At 38.6% G+C, this 22,615-nt stretch overlaps 1 protein-coding gene across 5 annotated transcripts in view; it reads right to left on the bottom strand.

The window, feature by feature from the left end:
- The window catches only part of Kcnip4 (Kv channel interacting protein 4), a 1,107,708-nt gene that overhangs the window by 54,993 nt on the left and 1,030,100 nt on the right, over window positions 1–22,615 (bottom strand). The gene's annotated exons all lie outside the window — the stretch shown is intronic.

Here is a 22,615-nt window from a genome sequence, read left to right as displayed (position 1 = left end):
TTGCTATAACAGTTTTCCATGGGGCAGAATGAGTTCTAGGATGGTCCTCAAGATTTCCCACTAACTGCTGTATATCCTCTACATAAACCCTGAGAACGTGAGGTTCATAAACTTTACCCTTTAACTGTGTAATGGTACAGTTAACTTTAAGATAGGCATTTCATGTGGGTGAGCCTAAACTAATCACACAAGTGCTTTAAAAGTAGAATGCCTCTTGTGATGGACTGCAGAAGAAGGAAGAAATGGAAAGCAGAAGAATTTGAACCACTACTTTAGCTTAATGGGAGGGAGAAAAATGGCTAGGGATGGGCACCCTCTTTCAGGAACAGAGAGCAGTCACTAGCTACAAGTCAGCAAAGAAATAGGCAACTCAGTAAAATGGCCATGAGGAAATGAAATTTGGTAAGAAGAACACTCTTGTGTGTTTTCCTGAAAACGGTCATGAAAAGAGCACAACTTGTCCAACACTTGGCATTTGAATTCAGGATTTCCTAAGCAGAGAAGCCAGCTATGCTATGCTGGTCTTGACTTCACTACGGTCACCTAACAAATGAGTATTATTTTTTAACACCTAAGTTGGTCACAACTTGTATATCAGTAGAATAGCGACATACTGAGTTTGTATGTTATCTAAAGAGTTTCAGAATTTTTCACATTTCATTAATTCATGTGTTTATTTATCCATTCTTTTCTGAAAGTTTTCAGTAAGCACTTATTGTGTTCTGGGCTCTATGCCTTATCAGGACTTTTCAACTGACAGAACAGTTTTCTGACCTCCTGAAGATTAAGTACTACGGAAGGTGAATGTGACGTCACTCACTCTCTTGAAACACTAGCAAATACAGATAATATAAATACTCTTAAAGTTGAGAAAACAATATTTTTGTGGCTTTTTAGAATGCTTGCGGGATCTTAAGAAAAGCTCTTAGGTATTGCCCACATTTAAAAGATAAAGTCAGTAGATGACAACTACCAAGTTGACTATAAACAAAAATAGAGAGCGAATTGACATCCTGTTAATACCATTCACTTCATATGATAAATTTTGTCATAGGGAACACGAATGTATGTTTAATGAAGGAGCATTGTGTCAAAGGGAAAAACTTTTCAAAAAATAAAAGTAGGGCTTAAAATAAGTAAAAACTGAGGAAGAAAGATAAACTATCTGAATAACCAGATCTATTTTCAACTTTGAAAAGTGTATGGGACCCTTTCAAAAGTATAATTTTGTCTTGAATAACTTCCCCAATTTTCAAATTATTTCTTTCATTTCTTATTTAAATATGTGCAAATGAACAAGATGTATTGTGACGAAAACATGATGTGTTGTAGGAGCTTCACGTAACACGAGGCCACCTTAAGTAGCTTACAGGCACCAAGGTAGTAAGTGGAAGAACTAATTTTTGAAGATAGGAGCAGCAGGGGTATGGATTGTGCAGAGCTTTTATACAGTTATAAGATGAAATAAAGCTACCAACTTGACTATAAACAAAAATAGAGTGCTAACTGACATCCAATTAAAACCATTCACTTAATATAATAAATTCTGCTGCTTTGCTGCAATAAAATTGCCCCTCATACTGTGAATAAAGAACTGAATCCCACTCCATATTGAACAAATTCGTATCCCTGTGAACTTGAGTAGATGTACCACCACTGGCGGTTGGGGGCTGAAATAACTTTTTTCCCTATGTTTGCAATCCATTAAAATGTCCATTGGTACAGTTGCCTCTATAATATTTGGACTTCACTTAGACCAAACATGTCCTTTACAGCTAATGTTAACATTCTTTATTTTCTCATTAGCTCATGTCAATGCAATCAGTGCCATTTGACAATAAGCCAAACATTGCAACAAGACAAGTATGAAGACCCTGCAATCAATCATATGGCAATTTGCAGAAGTGAAAGGTCATCTGGTAACCCCACAAGAGAGGCTGGCAAGTGATAGCCTGTGAGCCAAGTCCAGTCTACTCCCACTTTTGGCAGTTCATGAGTTAAGAATTTTTTTGCAGTGCTCAATGTGGGGGAAGAAGAATCTGCAACAGAGACACATGTGGCCTACAGAGTCTAAAGTATTCACTATATGATCCTTTTATTGAAAAATATTACTGATTCCTGTCCTAGATTATCCTTAGATGACTTATTTAAGGGTTATAATGAAATGAAAACACAAAATGAAAAGTATATTTTACAAAGTATCAGGACATTTGGGAATACATTCTTGGAAAACAAGAAGGAAACACATTTTCTATCTGCTAGAGAACGGGGTCAGCTACTCATCACTAGATATTTGTAAGCTGAAAGCCATTACCTAGGAGCAAAACCATTCCGGAAACTAAGACCACATGGAAAGCATCCCCAGGATTGTTGTAAAGGGGCCGCACTCTGCAAGGTAACAAGATGCTCACTTGTACACAGAGGGAAGCACATGTTTCACAGGGTTATTTTACATAACACTTCTGAATATGGCCTGATGACATCATGACAAAATGCAATTCACTAAAGGCAATTCAGCAAGCCTTACAGTGTGGATCAGATATTTGGCTCTCCGTGAATCTGGCTTGATGCCTGGTTGAAGCCTACTCTCTGGAAGTATAGAGAATCTGGATGCCCTTGTACCCATCTGTTGGTGAAGCCATTGATCACGCAAGTATACACCTTGCTAAACACCTTGCTACGTACCTGCAGGTCCCCTTTTCTGTGCTGCCAGCTGAATTCAGACTTATTTCCTATTCTCACTAAGGAAGAGTCTCAGGTAACTGGGATTGCGGCCATGCAGTGTTTGGCAGATAAGACTAAATATGGGAGATAAAATTCTGTGCCAGAATTTAGTTCAAAGTAACCTCACTTTCGAGAGACTAATTGACAGAATCATTAATCTCTGTACTTTAAAACGACATAATTATTTACATTTATTTAATTATAAACAAAACCGTTTACATTGCTTTAGAAATGGTCCACAATTGCCTGACTTAGCACACTCAGTGCTAATTTAGCTGATAGGATTTAATAGAGGTGCCCAGAACGCAGTTGTCCTCTCCTAATATGTCCTGTGAGACCCACACTTCCTGCTAGTTAAAAGCATAGCAGCGATGTATGCTGACTGGATTTCAGTATTGATTAACAGCCAACTATATTCTGGGTCCTGTCAGGCAGGTCCACATCTAGAGGTAATTAGGGGAAAATAGGAGAAAATCCCCAGTCAGAGCCACTCACTCCATCTTCACTTCTGCTTGTAAAATGTTCTTTTTCTTTCCCTAGAAGCTCTATTTAGCTTAAATTTTTAAATCAGCTGTTAGTGACATTTACCACAACGGGTTTCTGATTTATCTCCCTCAGCAAAGCTGATGGGTTCTTTAGGGTAAGAGGCCCTTGTCCTTTGCATTTAGAGCGTCTAGATCAGGCGTGGCATGAAGACAAGTTTGTTAAGACACAGCTCTGCACTCAGCACACTTTGCCCTAAGACAACTAGTATCTTTGGTTTAGTTATTAAACCCCTTCCACGGCAGCTAATTAACATGCATTTATTAAATTGCCTAACTTTTCCAGTTCCAGGAATTACCCACACCTGCTCTAATCTTTGGGAATTGAGGGCGTAACAGGGTACAGTGTCTTGCTTCCTTGTTCTCAAGAATGTTTGAGTAATAACTATACTCTTGCAATTTCATATGAAATTTTCATTCAACAGAGTTCCACAAATGTAAGGCTTTATCAAGTCTGGCTGCTGCACGTAGGGGGCCGGCAGCTGCGGCTCATCACTGGACGTTGCCTGTGCACACCCTGTCCTTCCCTTCCTACTCCACTCTGCTTCTCTTCCTACTCCGCTTTTAAGTGAGACATCATAGAGCTTCTGCCTATGGCAGGGCTGACACGTGTGCTGTCCAGAGCAGGTACTCAGAAGAAAATCAGAGAAACCTGATCTCCACAGAAGTTCTTCTTTGGTCATAAACCTATGGGAATTCAGCCAACTCACTCATGTCAAGGTGAGTCCTTTGAGGGGCTACAGCTGACTAACTGTAGCCATTCGGAAAAGTGGCTGGTCTACTTCTTTCTAGCTCTCAGCCTAGACCTTTTGTTACTTGAAACATTTTTTCTCTTCATTGTCACCAGAGGACAAAGACTGTGAAAACAAACCATTGTTCTGGCTGAAGGTTATTTTGTGGAGAAAATGAGATACTTGGACCAGTCTTTTTGCCTTTTATTTTATTGTAGCCTCTGGCATCTGTTTATGGAGCTGACTTGTTTTCTATTTTCCTTTTGAGTCTCTTCTCCATGACCTTAGGTCAGAGACAATATCAACACAATGTCCTTGCGTAGGTTCATTTGTCTGAGTGAATGGAAAAAGCAAAAGAATAGGGTAATGGAGTACTGGGGGCTGCAGAGAGAGAGAGAAAGTCACAAGAGGAAGGAAAAGAGAATTGGAGCGAGGGAGAGAGAGAGCCTAAGTAAAAATAAAGCATGTCTGTATGAAAAGATGACCATAGTTGGATCTAAAATGCTCACCATCTTTCCAACTAACTCTGATATATTTTACAATTGGCTTCAGCCCCAGTATTACGGATATTGGGTCATACCCTAGCAATATGTTATTGCGCATACATGTAACTGAGGTGAAAAGAAAAGGTTCAAGCTGGGACAGCAGGAATGAGGAGAAAATCGGAAACAAAGGTAAACAAAAGTGACTGTCCTTCACTGTAGAAACAGCAAATTTTTGTAATTATTTGATACTTGCTGGTGCTGGGATGTCAACAGAGATAGCTGATGCATATGATGTGGGTGAAGGAAATGATCTCAGCATAAGAGGGGGTACACCAATTGTCACATGGGGCCATTGCCAGCAGTGATGTTCCCAGGCAACTCAGGATAGTCAAAGCACTGAAGCAGAGCTGTCTTTCAGGTGAGTGCAGGTGTTAATAGTGAAAGTTTTAGAAGCCTGTTTAACCTATTAATACTATTTGCTTCTGTTCTCAACCCTGTCTTATAGATTTCTTTGTCCCATCTCCATAGAGAAAAAATATATAATTATTCAATGGATATATAAATGCATAAGAAATGAGAAATATGGATATTCATACTACTTTGAGTCAATTTTTGCCTAATAAATATGGTAGAAATCTGGGGTTTCAGACTCCGCCATGCATTTAGGATTGTCTTAGATTCAAATTAAAAATATATATAAGGAGACCAGGATAAGCTTCAGGACTCTAACTAAATGGGCATGGAGTATGGCCTATAAATACCTCCCACTTCAGTTTTCCTTGTTCTTTCTTGAAAACCTCTTCTTCACATTGTGTATTGAGGTCAGACTTGCAGCACTGGTGTCACCTGTGAGTTATTTACAAATGAGGAGTCTGAGGGTCCATTTGGGAGAAAGATCTGCAAAGATCTCTCTTTAAATAAGCGCTACAGGTGAACTGAATGCATATCAGTGTTTGAGGTGCTGGTGGTAATTGTCTGAAGCCACCCCATGGGATAAGCAGAGAGTCACTGTTTCCCCCAAAGGTCTCGCTTCCTTTCCATCCTCCCATGGTGCAAGATGCAGATCCTCAGCTGAGAATGCAGCTCCCCTCAGCCCCACACTATGACCTCCACTCAATGCAGCACTGAGTCCCCAGGAAGCACTTCCTATAGAGAAGAGTGCTTGAACTTGGGTGCTGCAGTTTGGGTTCTTCCAGGGTGTGCTTCATAATATTTAATTGATCAGGCACAAATCAACTGTCATTTCCCTGCCCCCTCCCTAATTCCAAAACAAGAATGTCTGCAGTTGATTTTCTAACTCTTGACCCATTCCTGATGGTAAGAGATACCAGAGGAGGTGTTATGGTTCAGATCTAAAGTGTCCTCTAATGTTTGTTGAAAGGTGATTGGATCACAAGGATACTATAGCTGACTTGATGTTAGGAAGTGGAGTCTGATGTTAGGAAGTGGAGTCTGATTTGTTGAAAGGTGATTGGATCACAAGGATACTATAGCTGACTTGATGTTAGGAAGTGGAGTCTGATTGGAGGTGGGTCTCTGGTGATGTGATCTAGAAGGGCACATTCTTCTCAAGCCTATTCTCTTCTCTCTTTGCTTCTTGGATGCCATGGGTTAAGCATCTTTTCCTCCTCTATGTCCTGCTCTTATGCTCTTTCTGCTTGAGGTCAGCCAACTGCATACTCAAACCATTAGTCCAAAAAACACTCTCCTTCTTTATAATGAGGATCAGTCATTTTGTTCCAGTGATGGAAAAATGCTAATATGGAGTTTGGTATCAGAGAAGTGGGGTCATTTCTATGACCATGTAATCATGTGGTTGAGAAGCCTTTGGAACTACTTTTCAGGAGTTTAGAAAGGTTTAGAAATGCTTGCTACAGAAGTCATAGAATACTATAAGCCAGTCTTGATGGGTGATTCTGGTTAGAACTCAGGAGACCAGAATGCTGATAGGAATGTAGAAAGACAAGATGAGGTCCAGGATGTTTTAGTTGGAATTAAAGACTTCATTCACAGTTGAACTAGAGGCAATGTATGTTACACCTTGGCAGAAAGTTTGTCTTCATTTGCTCATGTCCTGAAACTTCACATGAGACTGACAACTAAAGGCAATAAACTAATTAATCTGGCAGAGGAAATCTCAGAACAGGCCAAAATTTATACTGTGGCATAGATACTGCTGGCAACTTTTAGCCCGATTTACAGTGAAAGTCAGAAGCATAAAGTAGATGGCAACCATTTACAGATTCATCAAAAATAAAGCACTTGCAAAGTTGAGGAAAAGGACAACATGATTGCTGAAAACATTAGAATTAACAATGAGCCAAATACTTTGTTTGCTTCAGTACAACAAGAAAGATGGCTTGAAGCATCTCAGAAATTAGCAAAACTCCACTCTTCATAGGTGCAAATGTGGAAAACTGTCTTTCATTTGAGAAGAGTCTCTGAGATACCTGGTCTCTGAGATGCCTAAAGAAATATCCCTAAGTTCATCTATCCAAGCACTCAAAGGCCAGTATAGCCATGGTCTAAAGGGTTGGGGCTACTGCTCAAGCTGGTGACATCCATGTGATACTAGTTTTATAGATGTGCAAAATGCAAGAGTTGTGGGGTCATGGAGGCCTGCACTCTTATTTCAGAAGAAAGCTTGGGAAGACAAGCAGTGTGACCCTGGAAGAGCAGTGTGACCCTGGAAGAGCAATGTGACCCTGGAAGGGCAGTGTGTGAATTCAAAAGTCTAGTAGGTACTCTAGAAAATTGGAGATGCCCGAATGGGGAACATTTGCTAAGGAAAGCTGAAGGCAGTGAGGTGTGCCATCAAAAAAGAGAGGCCATGAGGACTGCAACCAGCAGTATTATAGAGGTAAGTCTTCCCATCTCCTTGAAGCTGACATCTTACCACAAATTGCCTCAAGTGCTAAACATGAAACTGTAGGACTTAATATTTCCTCTGAAAAGCTTTGGTCTTACTTTGGTCACATCTTTTCCTATTTCACACTTCTCCCTTTTGGCATGAAAAAATTTATCCTGTGCCACTGTATGTTATAAATTTAACTTTCTTTTTGTTCTTGCCTTTTTAGACAGGGTCTCACTATGAAGTTCAGGCTGGTCTTGAGTTCACTTTGTAGCCCAGGCTGGTCTTCAACTCACAATGATCCTCCTGCCTCAGCCTCCTGAGTGCTGGGATTATAGGCATACACCACCACGCTCAGCATTTCTTTTTTATTTTTACAGGGGTTCATAGCTAAGAATTTGCCATGGGTCTCAAAGGAAACTTTATTTATTTATTTTTTGTTTAATGGGTCCATTTTATTTGCACAATATATGGAAGTACCCATTAATCTCTTCCCTTCTCTCACTTTCTACAAGATAATGTTGGTGAACCAGTGGGCTAAAACTTAGAGAAACCATCTACACTCCCTGGCTGCTGTTTGGTTATGGATACAAACTTAGAAAGAGATGGGAGGATTACGTTAGGTATCAAATCCTTTTGAATGAACAATGAACGTAGCACTTTGGACAGAGACTGAAATCTGATGATGTTAGAACAATTTTAAGTGTTGAAAAGATCATGAGTCATGAAAGCCAGAGGTTACCTTCAGGTTGCAGGAGATTGTTCTCAATAGATATTTCAGTGACCTCGGACATTTCTTGTTTCAGTCCTTGCTGTCATTGTCCTCTCATTTTCATCATAACTGTCACTCAGTACCTACCTATGGTGCCAAGAGCTGCTGATACAGATTTACACAACTCATTTCTCTTGACTCACACAGCTAATATTTCAGCTTGCCCATGGCAGGAGAGTTTGGCGAGGAAAGTAGTCTGTTGCTGTTGACTACCATGCACACCAGGGTAGCTTGTTTTCAGCCCCATGTCCATGTTGCATCAGAAAGTTTGAACTGAGTCTTATGCACAGTGACAAGGGAAGGCGGGAGTTTTCAGACTTACTCATTCTTTCGATCTTCCCCTTGGGTACAGACCCGAATGGACGTACCTTGAGACCATAATTTGTTGTTGTTGTTGTTGTTGTTGTTGTTGTTGTTGTTGTTGTTTTTTCTGGTACCGGGAATCAAACTCATGTCCTTGCACCTGCCAGGCAGGTGCTGTGCCACTGAGCTAAATCCCCAGCCCACAAAGGAAATTTTAGAGGTAGACTAAATGCATTTTGCATGAAGAGATGGACATGAGTTTTTAGACGCAAGGGGCAAAATATTACAGTTTATATCCAAAATTTTCTCCAAATGTCTCAGGGTTGTAGGAGGTGATTGGGTCATGGGAGCACTACAGCAGACATTGTTAGAAGGTGGGTCTGGTTGCAGGTGAGTTAAGGGGGGAAAAACCTAGAAAGGTGCATTCTTACCCCAGCTCCTTACATCTCTCCCAGCTTCATGCCTACCATGAATTAAGCACCTTTTCTCCACCATGCTCTTCTGCCATGCAATTTTGCCTTGGTGCCAGCCAACTATAGACAGAAACTATAATCCAAGTTATGGCTGTCCAGTAATGAAAGAGCTAAGAAAGGAGGACTCAGAGGGATTCTAGGAGAGAGTCCCTAATTTGAAATCAACCAATTAGATTTGCCCACGGGGACAGCTGGATTTGGATGTCAGAGACTTTGATTTTTTGTCTCAGTGATTGGGCAAAGTGGAGTTACAGGACAACTTCAAGGAATTATTTCTCAACAATGGGCTCAAAGATCCACAAAAAGCAAAGACGAAGACTCAAGAAATGTGAATCTGCATTCCTGATAGGTCCAATTTTGAGTCTTAATGACTACTGAAGGTGTTATACTTTTTCTCTTATTCGTCCTCTAATATCTCAATCTGCCGTCTACTACTCCTTACCTATGCTAGTTTACATTCCTCAGTCCTGACCAAACAATAAGCTTTAAATAAATGTAGTTACAATTATTGGTACTGCTACTATTGGTTTACCATCATTATCATTATTACTGTAAACCTCCTATACCAACTTACCCTTTCCTTTAAACTTACTAGTTGGTGATCCTCAAAACTACAAGAAAACTGACCACCTCAATTGTGAAGAAAAATATGGAAATAATATCTTTATATATGTTTATATATTCATTAATGCACTAATGTTCAAGGAACTAATTTTTAAAAATCTAATGATGGCTACCATAATGGCAGTTGTTACTCAACTGTAGATAAGCACACCATCAAGGAACTGTCTTAGCCTTCAGACCCGTAATGTTCCATGTTACTACTTAGCTTTCATATAAGGCCTAGCTGAATTCCAGAAGGTAAACGCAGTAACCTAGGTAAGAGAAGTATTAAGTTAGAAAGGAGATAACCTTTAGCACCCTAAAATCCATTTGCTGCCATGAAACTCATCTGATTCATTCTATACAAGACCCTTGTACCTTTCTCAGTTCATAGCCAGTCATGGAAACCTATGTTACACTACTAAAACCCCTTCCTGAAGGGTCTGACTTCTTGACAGCTTAAATCTCTTTTCATCACAAAACTGACCAATCAGTATATGGAAGATCGAATATCCAGTGGAAAATATTTATCATCATCACCATTAAGGATCAAAAATAATAAACGTATTACTGGCCAAACTTACTAAACCTCTATTAAAAACACAACAATATTGTAACCTAGGCATAATTTTCTACATGATGGTAGTGAAACTCGTGAGATTTCAGAAGGTGAAATAAATTTCCCCAGGTTTCCTTTCATCCCTTTTATGTCATACAACTCTCACATGCACGGATAGCTCTTTTCAGTGTGGACTCTTGGAACTGCTCTGCAGAAACTTGGAGTAGAATGCAGAGTGTGATGTACAGCTGAAATTTCACATGTTCCTTTCCAAGAGCTGGAGAAAATTCTTTAGGGAGGAAAGGCCTCTTTAGAGCTGTGGCTGAAAAGAGTGCCAGGCAGGAGGGACACTTTCCAACAAAGCCTGCTCAGGAGAAGACTCGGGGCAAGACAAAAGAACTCTCCAGTTGCCATGCAACGTGAAATCAAATTTCCCTGTCCCTGCCAGGTATCTGGCCTCAAAGCATAATTCAGAGTCATGATAATTTTCCAGTGCATTGAGCTGGGGAAATGTTTCCCACCGGGACTGACTAGTTCTCAAACGAAGAGCTGAAGACCCTTTAGCAGTTCTCTCATTTTGAGGATTTGTTAACTCAGTTGTCTTGCATCCAGGGTAGGGCGAATTTTTGCCTTCTGAAAATAATTGGAGTTTTTGCTACTTGAAAGGCTTTTTAAAGTTTGAAAAGCTGTGGAAGCTTTTCCACAGCTATATAAACTGTGGAAGCTGTGTAAAATACTTGGATTTTTTATAGGTTGGCATAGACCAAAAGATTTTACCCTTTCATTCCTTCCTTCTCTTTTTCCTTTCTTTCACCACAAAGCTTGTTTACTTGTTCTAACTGTGCAGATTAAATTGTGTAATTTTATCATGTAGACGCTGTTTTGAGGAGTGTGTGCAATGGAGGCACACCATAAGATTTTTAAAAATTAGGTTGCCATAAATAAAAATTCTTTTCCTTCTTCCGTCCTTCCTTCCCTCCCTTTCTTCATTTCCTTTTTCTTTTCTTTCCTTTTTCTTTTCTTTTCTTTTTCTTTCTTTCTTTCTTTCTTTCTTTCTTTCTTTCTTTCTTTCTTTCTTTCTTCTACAAGCTTTGTTAACTTGTTTTAAATCTGTAAATAACACTGTGTATGGAATTTCATGTACAGCTTGTTTTCAAATTCCTGTGGCCCATGAGAAAGTTAAATCTAGCTAATTAAGAAATGCTTTGCTATTTTTGTGATGAGAGCACATAAATCTCACTGGCTTTATATTTTTCAAGAATACATATATCATATTTAACTATAGTGAACTTGTAGTACAATAGATCTCTTGAAATTTATTTCTCCTCACAATAATTGCCAAGCCTTTAGTTAACAGTTCTCCAACTCTTCCTTCTCCTTTTGTTCTTAATCTCTAACAACTACTGTTAGAGTTTCTACTTCTAAAATTCCATCCTTTCTTATCAAAGAGCCAGTCTTCATGCTTAGTTAGCTATAGTTATTTTCTGCTTTTATTTGGAAACTGAATTTGTCTTATCTAGGGGAATCAAATAGGATTATCTAAATGTATACAGAAACAAAAAATGCATGCTTTGTTCTTCAGGTCAATTTTGTAGAGAGTTGTAATTTAGAAATATTCCAAAAATTATTTTATTGAGAAGGACACACATATTACACTAATCAATATTTTCTTCATATCAAACAGAAACTAACACCATTAGGTTAAGGATTCTTTTTGGTGAGAAAATAATATAAGGATCAACCAACCTCTAGGAAAAGGGTTTATAGAACCCTTCACAATTCATGTGTCAACTTGAACTTTAATTGAACTTTTTTTGTTTTTGTTCTTTGAGACAGGGTCTCTCTATGTAGTTCATGCTGGCCTTGAACTCATTAAGTAGCCCAGGCTGGCCTCAAATTCTCAGCAATCCTCTTGCCACAGGCTCCTGAGTGCTGAGATTGCAGGAGTGCACCACCAACCACCTTGCTCAGGTTAATGTCAATAAATCTTGCAGCTTCCTTATTTCTTCATAATTAGCACAAGTTTTACCTTTCTGAAGAATTTGTTTAACTTTAATCCAGGTTTCTAGCAAGGGTTCAAACTGTATTTAGGACAAACTCCTATAAACTGCTATTTGCACATAAATCCCATGCTGTTCCTGTTCGGATGCTGTTCTTAGCTACTAGCTGCCCTTACTTCCCCATGATCTCTATGCTAAAGAATTTACATTAAATTTAAATGAAAGATTAGGAAACCATTCTTCAATGACTTTAGACAGAGCTGACGTCAACAGATTCACAGTTCATGAAGACCCATTTGGACTCTGTGTCCATCCCCAAAATTCATAGGATGAAATCTCAACTCCAAAGGTGATATTATTAGTAGGTGAGGAATTTGAGAAGAACCATATTCGGAGAATAGAGTCCTCATGTATCTTTACAAAAAAGAAAAGAAATCTTGCTTCTTTTTTCTCTGTTTTTACCATGTGAGTATGTAGAAGCAGCAAATGATATCTGAGACAGTAAGCAGGCCCTCACCAGACACCTGATCCACTGGCACATAGCTCTTGGACTTTCCAGTCTTCAAGACTATGAGAAATACATTTCTGTTCTTTCAAGCTAACAAGTCTATAATATTCTCTTGTAGCAGCCTGAACTAAGACCAATTATTTTGAGGAAGTATAGTAGATAGTTGGACTAGAAATATTTAGGCTAACTAAGTAGCAATAGTCAAAGTCCTGGCATTGAGAAGTGGGAGTGAAGATGGAAGTAGTTCATAAAGTTGAAGGTTTCGGTAACATAAAATAGTGGTCAAAGCATCTTCTGGGATGGTTGTATTAGCTTTAATCCTAGCACTGCCACTTCTGATCGGTGTGTTCTTAAGCAACAACATTAATCTGAGTTACCTCACCTAAAAATTGAGATAACAATGCTATATCTCATATCTTTGCTGTGTTTATAGGGCATTTTTAACACTAATGTTGAACAGCTTCATAAAATTCAGCACTTTAGGTAAAGTACCTGTGTCTAGAGCTAGGCCAGTGATATAGCAGAGATATTTAGAAATGGAAAGAAAATATTATACCATGGACATTTCTTTGTGTTTGCATTAAATTTTTGTATACTTTGAGAGAAGCTTTATAACAGGCTGAGTTATTTTTTCTGGTTGTAAAATTGGGTCCTGAAGAAAATTTAATTTGTTTGAAATGAAATTCAGACCAAGAAAGCACAAAAATTGGTTTAGTATTGCAAATTTGTATATGAAGTAAAAATGTTACTCCTTAATATTTACATTTTTGCAGTTCTTTTGAGGTCATGTTATTGCACAGTGTAATGACTTTGAAGATAGAATGTTCCAGAATAGGTCAAAACATAAAAGAATCATTATATTTAACTGGTTTTAAAAACAGTTCTTTTTTTTATTCTGCTCACTAGCTAATACATATAGAAAAGATATAAAAATCACAATTGATTTAGTTCTTAAAAAGTATATCTCCACAATTAAGTACATCTTTGTCCCAAATGTAGTTATACTCTCTGTTTAAAATTATTGATCTTTGGATTTTGTGTACTCTGAGAAGTTCAATTTGTTTCAAACAAAGTAGAAGCAACTAAGACATCTTTCAGTCTGATAGTGTGTTGGGGACCCAGACTCTCACAAATATCTCCTTTCATTTCTCAATGATTTACAGGATATACTTCAGAAACATATAGAGTGCTTTGGCTCAAGGATTTAAAAATTTGTCCTCATAGACAGTAAAATATGTCAGTGAAAAATTAATTTCCATAACAAATTGAACTGGTCATTTTTATATTCTACTTGTAAGATCTAGTGCTGGAATAGAAAATAGACTCTAATTAGAGAATAGATATACGGAGACAAAATGGAATTTTCCTGACTACTTCATAAGAAAGAGAAGGTAGGCATAAGAGATGATATGCAGCACTGGACTTAAAAGTAGAAAAGAGATTTTGAGGAATTTCTAGAAAAATATCTGCCAGAATTTGGTGGCTGATTACATATGTATCAGTGGGGAGAGGAAGGTTCTGAAAGAGAAGGAAAGACCAATCATAGCACCAGATTTTGATTTTCGCTATGTAACTGGATAGATGACCAGGAACTCCAACTGAATAAGAACATAGAACAAGGATAGGTTTAGACTATAGAGACTGGTATGTTTAATGTTTAATGCTTTGGTCAACAGAGTAGAGCAGAAATGATGTTATGTCAGTTCCGAGCCTGGCATACACAGGCGCTGCTGGATTTCCGCTTATCTTTTCGAATCTACCCTGTGTGAGATTCAGCTACACTGAGATTACTCTGCTGTCAGTAAACCCAAGCAGGCTGTATTAGTTTGCTAGTGCTGTCATAACAAAAGACTAGGCTGGGTGGCTTCAACAATAGAGACTTATTTTCTCACAGTTCTGAAGCTTAGAAGTCTAGGATCATCAAGGTGCCAGTGATACCGACTTCCTCTGAAGCCTGTCCTTGGGTTGTAGATGAACCTTCCCACATTCATCCTGCTGTGCATGCACATCCCTGGTGACTCTTTCTCTTTTAAAGAAAACACAGTTGTACTGGATTAGAGTCCTGTCCTGACGGGCTCACTTTACTTTAAGCACCTCTTTGAAAGTTCTTCTGCAAGCATTATCATAGTCTCAGGCACTGGACATTGGGTTCCAACATGTGAATTCTGGGGAGACATCACTCAAGAGACAGCACTGATCATGGTCAGAGATCATGAGAGAGAGACCCTCAACTAGTTCCCAGCTGCTTTAAGTACCCAAGCTGAGGAGTCAGTTGTGAGTGAAAAAGTCATCGTGAAATTCTAGCTCCCCAGGCCACTCATGCAGGAAAACTCAGCTGAGCTTGCCCAGCGTGCCCGACTGTGAGACTCTGCAATCTTCGTGCTGAAGATCCAGGTCCTAATCTGTACGTTTCCCTCTTGTTTGAAGCCACTGACTTTTGGGGTCATTTGTTATGCAGCAGCAGTGAACTGAAGTAAGTGCTGAAATTAATGAGAGCTGACTAAAAAGTCACAGGACAACAGACAGTGTACAGCAGCCATCAGGCAGTATTCAGGGCTTCATGTTATCACAGACAGAATTACCTGTCACATTGGTCACTGATGCATACAGACTCTGTTGCCAAGTTTATCATGCAGCCATGGTTCATTCTCTGTCTGCAATTCACACACACACACACACACACACACACACACACACACACACACCAGGTGTGAAATACACCTGTAATCCTAGAACACTGGGAGTCTGAGGCAGGAAGATGGCAACTTCAAGCCCAACCTAGGCACCTTAGTGTCTTACCAAAACCGTATCTCAAAACCAAAAATAGAAAAGACTAAGGATATAGCTCAGTGCAAAGGCTTTGATGAAAATACCCCCCTCCCAAAGCAACAAGAAAAGCCCCCAGAGGTACATCCCTGGATGGAACTAAATTGGATGAGTGAAATGGCACAAGAAAGATATCTTTATAGGAGACTCTGCTACTATATGCTACAGTAATAAAATAATCTTCCAACATTGCTGGCCTCTGCTACAAGTGAGACATACATGACTTAGAAAATGAGTCCACTGAGGATATCTATTTTTCTTTGATTTTACATTAAACTTTATTTTAGAAAGGGAGGCAATTGGAAACTGCAATTTCCCTGTGCCTTCACAACATAACCTGTACCTCCTTTAGAAAGTTCACAACTTTAAAACTTGAAAAATCTACACAAAGTCAAATGTTGCAAGTGTAAATAATCCTGTGAAAAGATCCATGTTTGGGTGTGGAACACACAAAGTCTGGCATGCAAGTAAAGCTAGAATCACCTGCTTTGAAGATAGAAGACTTGAAGATGTTTCACCCACCCTTGTCCATGAGAATTCCAGGACATGCCTCAGAGATGCCCTTCATTCTCCTCTTAGATCCCATTTTCTAAGTGAAGCATGTTCTCATTTTCCTTGCTTGATTCTGTATTTTCTTATGTACCTTCTGCATTGATTTTTTAGCATGCACACACATATGCACACACTCAAGCTCCTCCCCCAGATCCTCACACACTTATATGATTTCTGTTGTAAGAATGCTTGACAGAATAAAGAATCCCACTTAGGTGCTTGGAGGAGGAAAGTGATGAAAAATAGAACAAGGTTTTTCAAATGCCCAAACTTCCTGGAAAAGAGAAAACTCTATGAAGAAAGTAACTGCCAGAAATTCCTCTCACTGCCTCTTGTTACTGTCTTGTGCTTCTCAGGGAAGTGGGTGGTGCTGGGTAGGCCAGAGGTAAAGTGAAGGCAAAACCAACACGAACTTTGAGCAGATCTAGTACAAATGAGCGGGGGTTCCTACTTAAACACAGAAAATTGTCATCGCTGCCTTAAGTTTAAAATAAGAGTACAATCTTTCTCTAAGGAGTAGGTGGCCTAAATTTCAAGAAGTACACTGCTTTCTGGCTTCTTTGCCTTCTAGTCATGATAATAAGAGGAAGGGCATGTGCCCTGCAGCACTTTTGCCATGTTCTTATTATAGTTTGGATTACATTCCCATGTACAATTCATTCTTTGCTATTATCACTATTACTTCTGTCCCCAGTGATCCCAAATTTGATTTTTTTTTTTTTCTGGTACAGGGACTCAAACTCAGGACTTTGCACTTGCCAGGCAGTAATCTCAAATTTGATGTCTCGCTGTTTCAACCTGCTCTAGTAGCTTCAGCTCTCTTTTCCCTTACTCCTCTCTGTCAGGGTAGTATTCTTAAAGCAGTAATCTGGTCATAGCTGTGTTTTTTCTCTTGATGATCTCACGTGGTCTCATGAATATGTGCACAATCCTGATGTTGATGTCCCTGTATTTATTTCCCAGCTGGCGCCTCTCCTGAACTCGAGTACATACGTACTCCACTATCTACTCCACAGCTCTCTTTGGACGTTGGAGAAAGCAACCTAAACAGAAACAAAACGGGGCTCCTTATCTTTCCCAGTGTGGTCTTTCTTCACTCTTCCCCATGTCAGTCCATTTATCTGATTGGAAAAAAAAAGTCAAACCTATCTTTTACTAGGGACTCATCTGTGTTTCTCACCCCATGATAAGATGCTTCTTTACCTTATAGACTCCTTTGCACATAACCTTAAACTGCAGATGGCACCTACATGACAACTACCAATGGCCAAACCCAGACCAAGTCTCCTAGATCAAATGAGAGCTATGCATTCTGCGTATATCTAGTTGTCTTATTAAAGACTGAAAATTGCCTTTGGTTATATAGGAATCTTCTCTTATTTATTTTTCTTTCTATATTTTTTAGATCTTCTCTATGTTCTTATTTGCAATGCAGGCTGGGATTTCAAGATGGCAGTTCAGAAGTGTTTGTTGTAATTCTGTCTTAGCTTCTAATTAACTACATGACACTGGTAGGTTTCTAAACCTCTTGAAGCTATTATTACTCCTCCAAAAATTGCATGTATACACTAAATAGTCCAGACTCCCATAGTGTAGAAAATTTTAGACCAATAGATAAATCAAGCTATTGTCCCTTACTTCTTGGAGCCAAGAATCACCTCTGTTTGCTTGCTATCCAACTCCCAAGTGTTTATTGCAGTTCTAACTTGTCAGAAACTCAATAAATATGTGTGAATTTCCAGGTTATTTCAGGGTATGGTATGCATGGTATGGATAAGATATCTTAGAATTGCACAGGCAGTTTGGTGTAGTAGAAAGAATCCTGAATTGAGAAGCACAAGATAGGGTCTAATCAAAAAGAAGGCAGAAACTTAGATTACTTCACTTCACACCAATAATCATCATGTAGGCCAAGACTTCCACCTTTGCCTCTCTGAAGCACAGAGAGTGTGGGACTAGTTGATCTTAAATGTATCTTAAGAGAAATCTGACTGCATAATTACCTCCACTACAAAACATACACAGTACCAGTAGCAGACACTTCTATTTGTGTTGGATCTATTCAATGGAAGAGCTCAGGAAAGTAGCATCAGTACCCAGCACAGGGAAACATCTTGAATTTACACTTTATTTTCTTATAATTCCTTCATGAATACTGTGAGGTGGATACTATAACCTTTATTTACAAAAAAAAAAAAAAAAAAAATGTAGTGGAGCTTCCGGGAGGTTTCTGTGGTAAAATATCTAGTTAGTTTGAGAGCTGGGATTGGAATCCAGGATGAAATGTCACTCAATCTCAATTCTCTTTGCATTGAACTACACATCCTCTCTAAGTCTCCAGAGGTACTAGTATACACAAAATAGTTCCTGGGCTGTGCAGAAGGGGGTCTCACTTCTAGAACACCATCCTCCAGCTCCAGCAGAAAGCATGCTGAGCAGCTGAAGAAGATGCTAGTCACATAAAACACTAATGAAATAGAAAACTCAGGGAATGAGCTGCATGCTTCCATTCTGTTTTCAATAAAAGTAATCTGTCCAATAAATTAGTAGCACTTATTAATGATAATACAATATATTCAGTAATAAGCTTGCCTTACATTAGGGGGATAACATGGGTTTTATGCAGATTTTGTAGAAAAAAACCAAGCAAACATTATTAGCATTCACTTCATTGTCCACATTCCATGGTGCCTTCATTCTGCTGCTGACAAGCAGCTAATTGCTTAGTCGTGTGTGGTGCCTTAAAACAGGTTTCATTAACGGTTAGTTCCATGAAGGGCATTGTCAAATCTCATTCCACTGACAAGCGCTGGAGACAACATATAGGATCTCCCAAGCCTAAAATAATGACAGAGCACAGCTGTAAGAATAACCCACAAAGGGACTAATCATATCCTTTCTTGGAATGTGCTTGTTGCAAACTGTTGTGTTGTTTTTTTTTTTTTTTCACAAAGAGGTCTGCATCAGACTACGTTTACAGTAAGATCTAACTTGGATTTCAGCTGCAGAAATTATGCTTCTTTTTTGTGGTGGGCATTAAACTGCTGCTTGGACTGTTTCTTGTTCTTTCTGCTTCTAGATGTTTCGAGAGACATTGTTTACATTGTCTCCATGGTGCAAAACAAGGTATAATGACATAGAAAGCTAAATAGTCTAAGTAAGTAGATAACTGCTTGAAGATGAAGTCATATATCCAGGAATTATGCTAAAAGAAACTAAAAATGAATTTAAAAATAGTAGAGTCATTGACCCATGTATGCAAAGCCAGTACAAAAAGAAGCTGAATGACCCCTGTCTTCTAAGAATTTAAAGACTGGTGTGATGTTAAATAGCATTGGTCTTTTGGCCTATTTTATGGTAAATTTAAAGTTTTGTTTTCTCAATGTTGGGAAATGTATAATGCCTACTTTGTAGGTTATATGTGTGTCTGCTTAAAGTTTCCTTTAGAAAAATGCAATGATCAATAGGCAATATACTTAAAATAAAAACAGAAATTAGGTTGTACACGGGCCTATCTATAATAGTTTGAAAACTGCACAGAAAAGAAGGTTTTGCATATTTCCTTGTTGATTTATTTGAATCTTAAAAAATAGTCCTTCAGTATGAAGGGTTTGACAGGTGACATTTCAGATTTCTGTAAATATTTCTTTTCACTGGCCAAGATCTTTGAACAGTTGGAAGTGGGCTCTTAAAGAGATCAAGCAGTTTGTCTGCAGTTGCAATATGTACTCTGTGAAACAGTTCCTGGCCATTGCGCAATGGTCTTACGGCATTTTTTTCATTTGTAGAATATACTGCTTATATTTCTACATGTAAGCAGATGATACAACAGCAAAATAGAACTGTATACAGAGCCAGAATAATCTTGGTTCTGTTACCAAGCAGCTTGTGATTCCGGATCAATCTAGTGACTGGACTTCCTGCTGTTTCCTGTTCCACAAAATGCGAATAACTTCTTTTCATATGGCTGAAATACCCTACTGTCTGTGGAACTATGTTTTTGATAGAGTACAGTGCACACTATAGGTGAAGCTTTATTAAAATATTAATGATAAATCTCATTTGGTGATATGGTTCTTTTTTCCTCTCTATGATATTTTAATGATGATTAGCAAAATATTTAGCGCTATATTTTCACTCTGCCAATTTTTCAGCCTTGCCTTTACATGCTTGAAGGTTTTTATATAACTTATTAACTCCAATATGTTTCTATCTATTTCTCTAAAATGATATTTGACAATGTGTAAATTATCCTTTCATGCCAATAATTTAAATAATAATGCATTGATCAGATTGGTTCATATATTAACTCTTTTTTTACAGGAATGTTGCTTTTATTTTACACACTTAAATAAGAGTAATGTGCTTAAAAATGATGCTTTAAAATGTTTCTTTGAGCTTTGCAGATGGATTTTAAGCTCATTTGCATTTCAACAATTCCATTGTTATATATTTTACTCATGTAGCATTGAAAAAAGTTGCATTGTGTCCTTATTGTTTGTAATATTTTATTCCAGTTTTGTGCAGACAAGGACGGACATAGGAGCATGCCTAATCTCGGTGTGTGGTGTGGTAGAGAGAGTCTTGCTCATGAACTCAGGCCTTAGGATCCAAGATATCTTGGCAGACAACTTGTGAGGATTCCAGAATCTTGACCTACATAGAAAGTTCCTGTGAAAGAGTGGAACAGAACCAGAATCAAAACGAAAGCTACTGCCACAGAGTTAGTGGGTTTAAATGGCAACAGTTGGAATCAGAAGAAATTTCCTAAAGCCTTGATTTCATCATAGGGCTCTCTACAAAATTCTCAGGGCTGTCCTCAAGGTTAATCATGGAGGGAGCTGTCCAAGGTTCCTCAAACATATTTATTCAAGCAACAAGAGTCTATGAAGAGTCAACTATGTGCCAGAAAAAGTATCAGATAATAATGTGTATGTGGGAAAACCAGGGAACACTATCTCTGTCCTCATTTTCATCTGATGTAATCAGAAAAAAATGAACATATTAATCAATTATTAAAGATGGTTGAACAAATGCTAAAACAGTAACACACTGCTTACAGCACGAGTTTGCCCCACATGATCAGAGGAGATGATGTTTACGATGACGGTGGGGGTGTGAGGAGGAACCATCACACTAAACAGCATGCAAGGTGTGTCCCAAGAAACAACACATGAAAAGAACTCTAAAGAACCGGAAGCTTTTCTCTACAAATTGCCATTTTTTAAAAATAATTTGGAAAAAACCTAAAATGTGGATAAGAATATTGTTTAGACCATAATGAGAATGGGAGGAATGCCAGGTCAGCACAGAACTGATGTGAATGTCATCCAGAGGTAGGATGTCCCCACCCTCCCCTCTCAGCCCGTACTGGAGCTCTGCCTCCAGACTCCTGCCAGCAGGTATGTAAATTTGGCTATTCCTCTGGAAAGAACTCGTGATTAAGAAATAAGGAATAAAGCATGGCTCCAGCATAGAAAACAAGGGTGTTGGCTATAAATGCAGCAGTCATTCAATAAATACTGTGGTTCTCATCCTGGTTTACTCATCAGAAAAACCTGCAGCCTCCCAGGTTCTTTTCTCTCACAAGGCCTGGGTGTTAGTGTTTTTATTCAGCTTTGTGAGCTGCCCTTGGTTTTCTTTTAGGGACTTTGTTTTTTCTCCTATCAGTAAGGCCAGTTTTCTGTGGCTTATCATCAAAGAGTTTTAGCCAATACGATCACTTCTCTGTTTATCTGTTCAACAGCATTCAATTTCTACTTCTTGGAAGACTATTCCGTTCAGGTGCATATGATACCACATGCTTTTATTTGATTTTCTTCCATTTTTCTGGTTGATTCTTTAAGAGTCTTTTGCTGATACCTTCTCCTTTACTGATCCCCTAAACAAACAATTCTACACACCCAGAGCCCACATCTTCCTTTTAAAGAATCTCTCTTCAGTCATTCTCTGTGGTACTACAGAAGAGGAGAACATTAGTTCAGATCTCAGACTTACCTCTCCCTCACTGTGACTATGGGGAAGATATGTCCTAATTTGCATCTCTGTTCCTTTATTTTAAAAATGCCTTTCATAAGGCTGCTAAGAGAATAAAGAGAATTGATTATATATAAAGTGCTTTAGATGGTGTTGCTCATTTAAATGCTCAGTACACTTTACTTTCTATTGTAATTGGTGTAAGTATCTATTCTGATAGCATATGTGTGTGTGTATATATATAATTTATAACTTCAGCTTCATCCACGTTTTTTAGCTTGCTATATTCATAACCAAGCATTGAACTTTATAAGACTCAGTTCAAATCTTTGATCACTGTTCCCTCAGACATCTCAAACTCCAGCAACATTTTTCTTTCCATTTGTGCATTTTAGTAAATAGTACCAATACCTGCCAATTCGCTTTTCATGAATGTTGGAATCACCTATGTTTTCTTCATTTCTTCGTGACCATATGCAATGCATTTGTCAAGTTTTGCCATTTTTATTTCTAAAATGTTCATCCAATAATTTTACTTCCTTACATGTCAACTACCACAGCTTTGAGTCCCACCCACCATCGTGTCTTGGCTAGATGAATTTATCTTCTTCCTCACCGCTCTTTCCTCATTCATCATCCTGCTTTCGGAGAGCACACTGAAGCAGACCTGTGGAGCACGGAGTAACCAGGCAAACGCCATTTTGGCCTCC

This window comes from Chinchilla lanigera, unplaced genomic scaffold, assembly GCF_000276665.1.
Source record: "Chinchilla lanigera isolate Chin_1 unplaced genomic scaffold, ChiLan1.0 scaffold00079, whole genome shotgun sequence".
NCBI classification, from domain to species: domain Eukaryota; kingdom Metazoa; phylum Chordata; class Mammalia; order Rodentia; family Chinchillidae; genus Chinchilla; species Chinchilla lanigera.
Note: the sequence above shows the minus strand (reverse complement) of the source record. Positions and strands in the feature narration are given on the sequence as shown.